This window comes from Tachysurus fulvidraco, chromosome 26 (assembly GCF_022655615.1).
Source record: "Tachysurus fulvidraco isolate hzauxx_2018 chromosome 26, HZAU_PFXX_2.0, whole genome shotgun sequence".
Lineage (NCBI taxonomy): Eukaryota > Metazoa > Chordata > Actinopteri > Siluriformes > Bagridae > Tachysurus > Tachysurus fulvidraco.
In genome coordinates, this window is record NC_062543.1 from 7,152,996 (window position 1) to 7,165,289 (window position 12,294).

General features: G+C 38.8%; 1 protein-coding gene across 2 annotated transcripts in view; it reads right to left on the reverse strand.

Annotated features, from left to right (window-relative positions):
• Positions 1–5,796: 5,796 nt before the first annotated feature.
• The window catches only part of zzef1 (zinc finger, ZZ-type with EF hand domain 1), an 80,354-nt gene continuing 73,856 nt past the window's right edge, over positions 5,797–12,294 (reverse strand). For both annotated transcript variants that reach the window (XR_007139584.1, XR_007139582.1), the window contains exon 54: positions 5,797–6,260. The gene's annotated coding sequence lies outside the window, so the exon portion shown is untranslated. The remainder of the gene's footprint in view (positions 6,261–12,294) is intronic.

Here is a 12,294-nt window from a genome sequence, read left to right on the forward strand (position 1 = left end):
AGAGAAATATCACAATATCTAAGTCTATTAATAAACATATCATAAGATGTCTTCAGGACAGAAGTTTCTCAATGACATATTCTCAGGAATAAAGCACTTTGTGACTGTTATATGATAATAATCCACTATTGGTGGTTAGGGTCATATAATCTGAGTGACATTTTAAAAAATAAATAAATAACGGATGTTTAGACCATGTAGCTAGTGTGTGCATTTTTTTTTTTTTTTTAAGCAAACCCTTTGTTTTGGGCAATACATTTGGTGAATATGTTCCCAAAAAGTGTGAAATCTAGAATTATGGTGAAATTAGTAAGCATGAAGAAATGAATAGCAATAATTATCTGTGGGTCTAAACATATATTAGTATTGTATTATTATCCAAGAGTTATGAAAACAATTTTGAAAGCCTCTTACTTTAAGCCTGTTACTTGATCTTGTTCTGTTTAATCCACAACATTCTTTATATTTTTCTAATATACTGTATTAATATATTTTTTAAAAACTCAGACCAAATGAGAGAGAGACTTGGAACAGTACAGATCAGACATTGTATTGTATTTTACACATTTTTTTCAATGAGTTGACTTTTTACTTGCTTGCTTACTAACTTATTTAATTTCTAACTAACTTACTGAAGTTCTTAGCTGTGTGTTGTTCTATGTAGCACCAGGTCCAGGAGAAATGTCGTCTCATTTCACTGTGTACTGTGTCAGCTATACTGTATATGGTTGAAATGCTAATAAAATCTTCTTGACTTTAATTGAATTTTGGTCAAAAATACAGCTTTGGGATGAGCAAGAAAATCCTTCTACTGTAAAAGCAGTAAAACCAACATCTGATAGTGTTCTGTTATATCTCATGTTTATGACTATGTTTATAATTCACTTTCTTAACACTTTCTACATGAACCCTAGCAGAATCGATTGGACTCGGGCTGCTATTTATGACAAATCTTTACATCTCCTCAGCTCATTGCTTTGTAATAAGGGCCAGATGGCTTCTTTCACTCAGAGAATCTTTCGGCCTCTCCCATCTCTCTCTGTCGGCATAGTAACTGCAGAAAGCAACAGCTCATTAATGACTTGGGAAAACCGACTACACTCATGAGGACAGTACCCGTTCACATCAGAGGCTTACAGCACAGGAGGAAGCATATTAGCCCTGATATCTGTGCACTGGCTTTCTGACAGAGATTAAGCCTACTATTGGACTAAATTATCATTTCAGAGGCTTCAACAGGTTTCAAGACTAGAAGTATAGTGTTTATTACAAAGCTAAGCTTCCTTAAGAAGCATCTTAAATGTATTACTTTTGGATTTTTTAGAATTTATTGTGTGCATTATTGCTTAAGTTTGTGGATACTGCTGGAAAGGGTATCTACCTGCTTACCTACCATCCATCCATCCATCCATCCATCCATCCATCCATCCATCCATCCATCTATCCCTCTATCTATCTATCTATCTATCTATCTATCTATCTATCTATCTATCTATCTATCTATCTATCTATCTATCTATCTATCTACAAATAATAATAGTATCTGTACTATTTCTTGTAAAAGTTTCTTAGAACAATAACTTTTTAACTTATTAATGTGCAAGTTCCTTGAAAGTATGACTCAGTACCTCCAAATAATTACAATTCGTGATCTCAGTATCATGAGACTCTATCTGGTATTTTGGTTTAAAAAAAGGTGTTAAGCACATAAACCCATCACTGGGGAATACTTTAATCTCCTGTCTCTGATTTTTCAGTGTTATATTTGGAAAAAAAAGAAACTTTTTGAAAAACTAAGTTATAAACTAAGGTTCTGTCTCCCAGCCTAATCATCAGCTAGGATGTACAAGCAGACTCGAAGCCTCGGTATGGCAGGAGAAAGTAACTTTCAGGTTAGATGTTCTGTAGATGTGAGTAAGAGTAATAAAACGTTCATACTTAATAAATGCATACATGCTTACTAAAGACTAGCAGACTTTAGGATTAATACCTAGAAAAAATCAGAAGATCTTTAGATCTTTTGCTGCTTTTATTTGTCCTAGTTGTTGGTTGTTGTTTTTTTTTGTTTGTTTGTTTTTTTTTGCTGGAGTGCAAGTCCACATTTTTGTTGTGAACCACCACCCAGGCTCATAATATCCTGAGGGACTTCTATGCGTGCCCATTTTAACTACAGGATGATCAGTCAGTCGGTCGGTCGGTGAAATGCCTTTTCCTGCAAAGACACACTCTTGTATTGTCTTCTGGGAGACCAGACTGATCTGATCTCAGATGTTCAGATGATCCACAATCTTGAATCCCTGAAATTGTTTTGTTTGGCTATAATAACAATGTTTGTGAGACCTTAACAAGAACATTGCATATTTTCTCTGGACACATTTGCACTTTAATCATAAATAGCAATACTATATTCATATCCAATAGGCGACCACATCCCACATACTCATAGTCATATGCTATATTTTTCTAGATTCTGTCTATTTATTTCTTGTATAGTTAGTTACTTTTTATTTTAATTTTGACTTTACTTTTATTTTGACATTATTTAACCCCAACAGTAAATGAAAGTGTGTGTGGAGTTTGCATGTTCTCCCCGTGCCTCGGGGGTTTCCTCCGGGTACTCCGGTTTTCTCCCCTGGTCCAAAGACATGCATGGTAGGTTGATTGGCATCTCTGGAAAATTGTCTGTAGTGTGTGAGTGTGTGAGTGAATGAGAGTGTGTGTGTGTGCCCTGTGATGGGTTGGCAGTCCGTCCAGGGTGTATCCTGCCTTGATGTCCGATGACGCCTGAGATAGGCACAGGCTCCACGTGACCCGAGAAGTTTGGATAAGCGGTAGAAAATGAATGAGTGAGTAAACAAAAGCATTTCACTGCATGCTGTACTGGGAATGATTACTTTTGTGACAAAATAAAAATTTTAATTTGAAATTTGGGAAAACAAATTGTTCAACAGCAAATAAACCGTGGTGTGAATCACCAGGGAGGAACATGTTTTTTCAGGGGCATTTACTTAACAGATTAAAAAAAAAGGTTTCCTACTCTCTAAGAAATACTTCCAGGAGACGAGTTCTGTTGAAACGAGACTTGAGGCTCTTTCTCTTGATCTCTGATATGAATCTCTTTACCTCTGAGTCAGAGAGGTAGCTAAAGCTACAGTATGCCTCTTTTTAAAACAATGACTATTTGAAAACATTTCTTCTCAGCCATGCAAACCTCCTACCAAACGAGACACATCGGGAGGTCCTGTGTACCATGTTTCTACTCCATTAATCTCAGTCTAGACAAAGAAACAAAAAGGAGGTCTGAATCATGGGGCATGAAAGTGTAGGATGAAAGTGTCTCCTACATGTTTATATAGCCTTCAAATACTTCCTAATCAGATCTATGCTTTAAAGCAATGATTCTCTCATCCATGGCTGGAAAATAGTCCGTCACTGAATAAAGGCATGGAAAATGGGCGTCATCTCGTCATGCATTCTCTGCAGTCTACTTTGCTGCATTCGTTTGTCTAACTGTGACAGTTATTCAGATTTTATTAAAGATTCAATGATAAATAAAGGAATTTGTTTTGGCAAAGGGGATGTGTTGGATTCCCTTGTCATGACCTATGAACAGCATTTGATCTTAAACTAAATTTAGGACTTGGGAATGAATGAGAAAAAAAAATGGAAAAGAGGAAGAAACAGAGGTTTCTAGAAAGCTCAAGGGATGGATGTGAATTCCTTCAGAGAGAGAGAGAGAGAGAGAGAGAGAGAGAGAGAGAGAGAGAGAGAGAGAGAGAGAGAGAGAGAGAGAGAGAGAGAGAGAGAGAGAGAGAGCACTCTGGGAATTGTCACTCTGTGGACTGTTTGACTTTTAACATGGATTCTGACTGAGACCTCATTCATCAAACATGTTTTCTAATAACGTTATTGTTTTATCAGATCATACCGTCTCCACTCTGACGCCTAACCAGTCTCTCCATCAGACACCTATAGCATACCCATGTCAGACCACCAAGCTCTAAAGCTGTAGAGTCACGTACTTTATTTGAGTCACGTACTTTAGGTAAAGCCAAGAAGACCTTTTTCCAAAAAGAACCTTTTCTTCATTTCTCAGACTTCTGGCAAAGACTGTGTGTATGCTGCAGAGGGGAAATGTGAAATAAACAACACTCTGCACACCTCTCCTCTCTGTCAAACAGGAAGCGGAGTGCACATCACTAACTGCACTATAATGGCAGCCATTCGTTTCATAACAAGTTCTGTTTGTCACCAGCAGCACTTTCATCTCGCTGCTCGTCGGAGCGAAACGTACAGGAATACGGTGACGACGTACTGCAAAGTAAACCGCTATATTCAGACTCAGATGACCAACAGATATAAGACAGACTCTGGACAGGAACATATAGAGATTGATGTTATGCGTACAGTATATGTTTACGTTTACACCATAGCTGATAGTGTGTTAATCCATCATTAAAGCTGTTATTTGAAAAAGAATAAAGGAATGTAAGCATAGCCAAGCTTACAATTTCTGACTATTAAGTTTCTAGGACGTTCCGTCTGTCTGTCTGTTTTTTTCTGAGTGTCCTAAGAACTCATTTCCTTCATGTTTACATGTTTCTCCAACATTTTCCCAGCATTTCCTGACTACTACCTAATAGACATCACAGCTTAGGATACAGAACATTTTGATAATGTTCTCTACAAGTTATAAGGATACAGAGCAGAGACGTGAACCAATAGGTACACTTAGTTTAGCTTGAACAGATAATACATTCAAAACAGATACGAATATATTATTGTTTTATTTGTTTTATTTTAACAGGTATCCGGTGTTATCCAGAAAGTTCCGGTGTGGGTGCAGGTTTTCCTTCTAGCCAATCAGGAGCCTCGGCTGAGATGATTGAAAGCCGATGAAAGATCAGCTGATTGAACAGCTGGAATCAGGTGTGGCTTCGACTCGATTGGAATGAAATCCATAAGTTTGCACACCCCTTGTTTTGAACAGTCACACAGGCAGGATAACGTCTTTTGCATTTTGGGAAATTTGTTCGAAAAACTCAAACTCAATTTCGATGTAAAATAATGAGTAATAATAAAAAGTTGATTGTTGTCTAATTTGGAAACTGTACTGTGTAAATATACAGAGTTTTACGGTAACCACCAGGTCCTTGGGGTTGAACATGTCTGTTGTGTATTGAAGCTATTTGTGTGTAGACTTTAATTCCCTTTGGTCTTTGGCTTGAGACGTCACACCACACATAAACAGAGGGGTCACATATGCTCTCCAGCGCTCACTTGCTCTCATGCTCAAGTTCATGAGACACTAAATTTAACTTCTTTTGATACTTCTTTTTCCGCTCTTATGTTTCTTCTGCGTACTGCAAGGACACGGAGTTTGTGTTGACCTGTGCAGGAGAGCAAGCTGCCTTTATGATTACACACTGATGGAGGACTAATAAAGCTCTTATTTTCTCCGTCAGCTAAAACTATTTTCACCTGATATTTTTCTATGCTATGGCTAATTGATATAGATAACTGGTATATAATTCATTATTTACACATTATATACAGTATGTCAGTCATTTTAGTATCACATGTTTTTGGCTTATTTTTATGGCATTATGTTGGCATATTTTTGAGTAATAATACTTTGTACACCAGTAAAATGTGGCGTTGCTACATGAGCATGAGATTAAAAGAAAAAATAACTACTTAAGGAGCAAATTAGAAAGAGAGAGAGAGAGAGAGAGAGAGTTCTCACACGAAAACTGATTACATTTCATTGATAAATGATTCTATTTTGGTGGAGTGTTATATGTAAAAACCTGAACCACCGGCACGTTCACTGATTTGAAACCTGCACGTTCGAAATTTGAAGTTTCATATGCAAAAACAAGAACTTCACACCAAAGTTGTTGGAAAAGTCCAGTCCTATCAGCGTTCCTCTTTATTTATCACTTATTATCAAGTCATCAGCTATCTCTAAAGACCTTTTAAAGCTTCTATATCCCAAAAACAAATTCTCTAAAGACCGTGCCTCTCCTGTGCCGACACCACTGCTGCCCATGCACACAAATCTACACAAATGATGTACTGAAGTACACAAATGCACTCAAATGATCTTTAAAAAAAAAAGAAAGAAAGAAAGAAAGAAAGAAAGCCACATTCTCGAGGATGTGGTACGACTTAGGAAGTGTGTAATCATTCCCAGGCCCATCGTGAGCTCCTCCCCGAGGGAGCCGGAGGAGGATTCGTCCCTCTGCAAACAGGATTTTCTGATGGAAAATAAACAAAGCGTGTTATCTTAAGATGGTCAACATGGACAGCTTATATAATGTCATGCACAACATGGAGACTATAAAGGTCTATGTTGTAGATATGCATCATTTTATATGTGGAATGTCATATGAGCAACAAGTCACACATAAAAACCTGTTTAATTTCCATGACAATGAAAGAGCATTCAATTATGTTTCATTATTTGCTTTAAGATCTCTGTTAAATTGATAAACTCCATCTTTTCCTTAACTTATCTAAAGCTTTAAGGAGAAGATTGCATTATATATACACTACATTGTCTCCATTTCAGCAGCCTGTTTACTATGCAGCCAGAAGAGGCAACTCAGCACGCGCTGATATGCTGGTGAGGACAGAATGATATTTCTGGGATTCCAGACAGGAAGCTCAGGAGGAAACTGTCATGAGCTTGATTACTGCAGCTCTGTTTACGCTCCGATCATGAAGGCATCAGTTTTAAATGGTGCTGAAGTGCTCTAAGGCCAGGAAGTGCTGAGAGGTGTTATTATAAATGCTGTGCGGATTTTGTCTTTCGTCCTGCCATCTTCGCTTTCTGCTGGATCACGGTTCCATTTCGCTGCTCTCAGTCTCAAACAGCGTATTTCTTTCCACTGCAATTGCTGCATGGTGTGTAACTTCTAATCTAATAAAGATTTACTTGTGTAATATAATGATGATTGCCACCAGAGAGCGATTTTTCTTCTGGGTTTCAGGGTATGAGGGCCATTAGAAGCACAGCCATTAGAAGCTTCAGTTGGGTTAAACATTATAGAAATAATGGACAATAAAATCTAATTCAGTCTACAGAAGTCCAAACTAAATTATACTGGAATGGTTACGGTCAGATAAGCCTCACAGATCCACAGTTCCCAGAGTGATCCTGAGCTATTTATTTTTACTACTGTGTTTTGTACTGTATGTTATCTGTGTCTCCATGTGCAATTCCTTCAGGTTCTAAATTGTGCTAAATTGCCCTCTAGATGTGATTGAGTGTGTGGATAAGTGTATGTGTGCATGATGCCTAGCAGTGGACTGGATACTATACATGTTTTATTTCCATGTCAGGATCCACCATGACCCTGAGAACTAAAGATGAGTGAGTGAGTGAATGAGTGAGTGACATAATTGATAAATAAACAAATGAATGAGAGAGAGAGAGAGAGAGAGAGAGAGAGAGAGAAAAGAGAGAGAGAGAGGGGGGGAGAGAGAATAAGTGAGTGAATAAATGGGTGAATAAATAACTATAAAATAACTAGTGAGTGAATGATTGAGTGGATGGATGAGAAAATGAGTGAGTGAATGAGTGAGTGCATAAATTATTGAATGAGTGAATGAGTGAGTGAGTGAGTGAGTGTATGAGTGAGTGAGTGAGTGAGTGAGTGAGTGTATGAATGAGTGAGTGTATGAATGAATTAATGAGTGAATGAGTGAGTGCATACATGAATGAATGAGTGAGTGAGTGTAGGAGTGAGTGAGTGTAGGAGTGAGTGAGTGAGTGAATGAATGAGTGAGTGAGTGTAGGAGTGAGTGAGTGAGTGAATGAATGAGTGAGTGCATAAATGAATGAGTGAGTGAGTGAGTGCATGAATGAGTGAGTGAGTGAGTGAGTGAATGAGTGAGTGAATGAATGAGTGAGTGCATAAATGAATGAGTGAGTGAGTGTATGAGTGAGTGAGTGTATGAGTGAGTGAGTGTATGACTGAATTAATGAGTGAATGATTGAGTGCATAAATGAATGAATGAGTGAGTGAGTGAGTGAGTGAGTGAGTGCATGAATGAGTGAGTGAGTGAATGCATGAATGAGTGAGTGAGTGAATGAATGAGTGAGTGCATAAATGAGTGAGTGAGTGAGTGAGTGAGTGAATGAATGAGTGAGTGCATAAATGAATGAGTGAGTGAGTGTATGAGTGAGTGAGTGTATGAATGAATTAATGAGTGAATGATTGAGTGCATAAATGAATGAATGAGTGAATGAATGAGTGAGTGCATAAATGAATGAGTGAGTGAGTGAGTGCATGAATGAGTGAGTGAGTGAGTGAGTGAGTGAGTGCATGAATGAGTGAGTGAGTGAGTGAATGAATGAGTGAGTGCATAAATGAGTGAGAGAGTGAGTGAGTGAATGAATGAGTGAGTGCATAAATGAATGAGTGAGTGAGTGAGTGTATGAATGAGTGAGTTTATGAATGAATTAATGAGTGAATGATTGAGTGCATAAATGAATGAATGAGTGAATGAATGAATGAGTGAGTGAGTGAGTGAGTGAGTGAGTGAGTGAGTGAGTGAGTGAGTGAGTAAGTGTATGCATGAATAAATTGAATGAATGATTTCTAACCGTGGAACATTTTATTTCAGCAGCTTCTCAGCAATGTGGGCATTTCAATAAGGTAATTTGACTTCTTTTTAAATTGGCAATTACGCTTTAATTCACTGGAGGTGACCTTTTGAAATTGGGTTGAAGCTGCATGTAAAAGAGTTGATGTATGAAAAGAAAGACATCTCTAGCTTTTATCACACTGCCCTTTTGGACTTTGCTTGTCTGATTCAGCTGATGAGATGAATTGGAGTCAGGCTCTCTGATTAGTACAGGTTGTTTCCAAATACAGTGAAGGCACAATTGTGTCACTAATTTCCACCAAGAAACAGATGCGTTCTTGACCATACATGCCATGGCAAAGCCTTAGACAGACATTTAATTTATTCATCAGGTGACTGGTGTGTAATTTACACCTGTGGCATCAGAAGATGGTGTGATTCTACCGTATGGTCTTGAGGTACGAATTGATTTATACAGTAAGTAGGTCACACATGGTGTTGCAGACCTTTTGCACTGTTCAGGACTAATGGATGCTCGTGTGACATTCTGGTCAGAGAGGACAAGTGGTTCGAAAAGGAATCGACCGTGTGAACTAAGAAGAAGTTATGACTTCTTTACTGTATATTTACCAGTTCACATGTCTAGACTATAGAATCATATCAGTTTGACTCCTCTCTAAAACCACCTGTCTGCTCTGTCCAGAAAACCACCTGTCTTCTCTGTCCAGAATGTCAGTAAAGTGTCCTTTAGTCCTGAATTTGCTGCTCTGTGTTGACTTAGTTTGATTTAATTCAATTCGATTAAACTTTCTATATTTATATAGCACTTTTAACAATTAACATTGTCTCAAAGCAGATTTACATAAGCATAAAAACAATTAAAATTAAGTTATTATTTATCTCTAACATCTATCCCTTGAGAAACCTTGAGAGACACCAGGTTCAGAAAAGAAGCAATCCTCTTTCGGGTGACAAATGTTGACATTGTGGTTGGTTTTCTGATAATGACCCGCCACAGACCAAGGTGCAACTTTGAAAGAGTAGAAATGAGTAGAACTTTGCTATGCAAGACTTATAAAGCATCTAAAGCTGAGTCTAAAACAATGAACCAAACAAACAAACAAGTTACTGTCTTCATTGGCAATCAGGTGAAGAATTTAACCCAGGTTTGATATCTTTGTACATTTTTCTGGCCACAAGCCTCAGAATCGTAAAGGAGCCAATTTGCTTGGCTCTCCACACATCCAAGCACAAACCTTATGGGTACCTGTGTCTTCAAATATTGTGACACAGTTTATCAGCATGACATCATTCTTTAAAGTTGTTAGAGTTTTGTTTAAAGCATTTCGTAGTGAGTAAACAAGATATCCTTGGCCGTGACTGACTGTGCACAGTGTCAGTGAGTAGGCGGTTCTGGGCTGTGATTAATGACGAACCAGACTCTCGAACAAAAGACGCAAAGCAAGATTCTGATAGTTGAGGCCGCATACGCTTTTTGATATACATCAGATGATCTGTTGGCAGAACTGTTGGCTCTAAACATGTTGTCCTGCAAAAGCATCATGTAATCCAGCGATAGCTTGTATTTAAATGAATCAGATCTCACACGACATGCAGAATGTTTTGAGAGTTCATGAGCGAAAAAGCAAGAAATAAAATGATTCAGCCGAACAAGTCAGTAGAAGCTTGTGAAAAGATGAAACGAGACCAGCAAACATAAGATAGTGGCCCCAGGCGATGCTGAAGAATTTCTGCTGCATGCGGAGAAGCAGCTGATTCCTGCCTCCTACGAGAAAATTGAATTCTTGTAGGAGTTTTTTGCAGGTAGGTTTGAAATACATTAACTTATGAATGATTACCCCCCCCCCTCACACACACACATACAAACATACACATCAACGTGCTTGCATGCACATGTACGTCAGTGCCGAAGATGATTAATCTGTATTATGTTTGTTTGTTGGAGTCAACATTGACGTCTGCGTCATTGCTATGCCTCATTTGAACAGTAGCACAGACCTCATGAAGTCCTAACATAACCCTGGGTTCAACTGATTACATCATCTGCCCATCTCTCTCTCTCTCTCTCTCTCTCTCTCTCTCTCTCTCTCTCTCTCTCTCTCTCTCTCTCCCTCTCTCTCTCTCTCTCTCTCTCTCCAACATATCTGTATGTTCTTGCTGTTGCTTGTGATGACGAGGCAGTGGGTGGGCTTTCCCTTTCTCTGCTGTAACCTTTTGCACTATCCATTCAGCACCAGGAAGACACTTCCTAACACACACACACACACACACACACACACACACACACACACACACACACACACACACACACACACACACACACACACACACAGTATGAACTTTCTATAGTTTTCCTCATGGGGACCAACCAAATGTTCCCACTTGACTAAACCTGCCAGATATTCCAATCAAGCTATAAAAACCCACCAACTGCAGTATGCAAAGCTTGCACACCTTTAATAACTTCCCTTTCTTGTGCACATACTGTATACAAATACATGCGACCTCAATTAGGCCATCAAATACAGCATATACTTAAAGCGCAGTTAGAGATCCTTCAGTTCGAAGTATCTTCTGCTGAAATAATGAGTGCTGCAGCTGGGAATAAAAGGCTATTAGGGGTGCATATTTGCATCTGCAGTCATAATCATTTCTCATTACCCACTGTGTCCAAATGACAGTCAAGCTGCTGATGGGCTGACAGCTTGTCACAACGTCAACTCTTGGCTCAGACGCCTCCACACGCGCTCGGCAAAACAAACACCGGCACGCATGCACACACAGACAGATGCACGCTAAAAGGTTTGTTGCAGCGTAGCGTCGTGCACATAGACACTAAAAAACTTCTCATGCTAAGCTCAGAGCAGAGAGTCTAAAGCAAACGGCAACACTGCTATTTTTAGCATATTCTACTGGTGTATACAATAAATCTACCCACTCTCTCTCTCTCTCTCTCTCTCTCTCTCTCTCTCTCTCTCTCTCTCTCTCTCTCTCTCTCTCTCTCTCTCTCTCTCTCTCTCTCTCTCTCTCTCTCTCTCTCTCTATCTATCTATCTATCTATCTATCTATCTATCGCTCTCTATCTCTTTTTTTGATGTCAAGCTGTCCAAAAATTCAAAAATTTCCAAGTGAAATGCTTAACTTGTTAAAACCTTGCGTCTCTTCTTCCTCACCTCTATACTGGTTGTGCTTTTCAACATGGCCTCAGGAGAACATAGCGCCTGTTTGAGCCTTTAAATAAAACACTGCCCTGGTTCCGTTCAGGAGGCAAAAAGAGAAAGAGAAGGCACAGAGATAGAGAAGTTAGTCGTACAGCATCGCAACAAGAGTTTGTTTCCAGCCTAAAGGAAGCCACAAGCCAGCACATGAGTATTTAAATGATGGGAGGAAGAGGTCAAATAAGGCAGGACGACATACTGATTTGCAAAGCAAACAAACTGTGGTCAAGGCACGCATGCAAATATGTCAACCTGATACGAACTTGAAGCCATCTGAAAGAGAGCTATCTGTCAGAGGAACAGGAATTTCTGTTGGCTAAAACCAACAGAAGAATGCTGGGAGATGTAGTTATCAAAGCTTATTACCTTATTCAAGTTAGATGGTTAGTGTGTGATAGTCACATCAAATAAAGCTGTGCTTGATTTCTATTTTCCAAAAACAGTGTTTTTTTTTCAAGGC